This window comes from Oryzias melastigma, unplaced genomic scaffold, assembly GCF_002922805.2.
Source record: "Oryzias melastigma strain HK-1 unplaced genomic scaffold, ASM292280v2 sc00281, whole genome shotgun sequence".
Classification (NCBI taxonomy): domain Eukaryota; kingdom Metazoa; phylum Chordata; class Actinopteri; order Beloniformes; family Adrianichthyidae; genus Oryzias; species Oryzias melastigma.
The window spans coordinates 214,629-216,220 of record NW_023416904.1 but is presented as its reverse complement, the minus strand read 5'-3'; the positions used below and the strand labels follow the sequence as shown (position 1 = coordinate 216,220).

At 44.8% G+C, this 1,592-nt stretch overlaps 1 protein-coding gene across 1 annotated transcript in view; it reads left to right on the top strand.

Annotated features, from left to right (window-relative positions):
• The window catches only part of LOC112138195 (NACHT, LRR and PYD domains-containing protein 12-like), a 55,241-nt gene that overhangs the window by 6,315 nt on the left and 47,334 nt on the right, over window positions 1-1,592 (top strand). The window lies entirely within an intron of this gene.

Genomic DNA, 1,592 nt, shown 5'->3' with positions numbered 1-1,592 from the left:
CCTCACTACAGAGCAGTGATGTGCAGTTATGTTTGTGACTGATTAGGCACTGACTATTTCAGACTCAGATTTACAAACATATGAACCCAGTATTCTTACCAACGGCTGATTGCTTTTCATATCTCATATAAGTATCTTTTTATAAACGTAGAAAATACAAATTGGACTGAGGAGGAATGTAAAATGTGTAGCAGTTCACAGTGACAACCCCCCCCCCCCCCATATATATATTTAGGGCTGTCAGATTTGTCGCGTTAATTACGCGTTAATTTGACATGTGCGTGACGCCGACAATCTTTTTGACGCATTAATCGCGGATTTTCTCATACGAGCCTTTCCATACCGCGCGCAGGCGTCCCTCATCGCCCTCTAACTCACCGGCTGCTCTCACTAGATCACGGGCGGGTGTCCAACCACCGAGCTGATAGCTAGAACCGGCCCGGCGCCAGGACGCGGAGAGCTCCTGCACCCTAACCCGGCTCCGGTTTGCGTCCAGTACCACGTCTGGTGGTACCGGCTCACGTCCGGTGCTGCGTCCCGAGAGCTGCGGACCCCCGACGTTCCGAACAGCAGTGGCACCGGGGGACGTTATTACGAGAAAACAAACTTTGTTTTCTTGTTATAGCAAGATAGTGGATCTCAATATAACGAGAAAATGATAAAAAAAAAAAGTAAAGCAGGCCGTTTTTGGCTTTCGTATTTAACAGATCAGTGGACAAATACTTTTATTATGAGTATACATCTCACACTGGAAGGTGAAGCTCTTGAAAACAAACACATACACACCCACACATGGAGACTAAAACCTTTACAGCAGTAAATGCAAAAAAGGAAAGCATCAAGTAATAAATAAGGACTAACACTGGGCTCCCACGCAAGAGTTACAGCTCAGATGTGAACGCCAGAGTTTTTACGTGACTTTAAAAGTGTGAGAGGAAATCCCACTGTAGACGATCACGTTTGACCTCTGTGATCTGGCCTCTGAGGCGCTGCAAATCTGTTTCATGTTTTGCCGGACGCCGGAGCTGAACCTCAGGAAATAATGAGGGGATTACCGTACTTCCTAAATAAATGGCGGGTTATCGTATGAACCTAAGCACATTTTGTGAGGTTGGCAGCAGAGCCTGTGGCTGCAGCCATCCCTTAGCCAATCAGTCGACGCATTCCAACGAAGCCCAACAAAATGAGGGAAAAACAAATGAACAAAATCCTCATGCAGGAGCTCCATGAATGCTGTACAATGTTTGCTGGTTTTCTATCAGGAAACAACCAAGATCCCAGGATCACGCCCCGCCTGGATCTGAGTGGTGGAAATGTCAAAATGACCTGTGGCTGCTCTGTGATCACACTGAGCTACACACACAATGATAACAGAGTTCACTGTCACATTTATTTAGCTCCAGCTAGCGGTTAGCTGATAAGCTAGCACCAACTGAACATACCGAACTTTGTATCTTAAAGAGTCGGAAGAAGTTGATCATTATTGAGTCTTAATTGGTTATCTTTTTATCTGCATGCTCTACAAACCGCAAAATGTTTTGTTGTTGACAACTTAATAACTTTTTTACTGAAACTTAAAAACACAAGTAAAT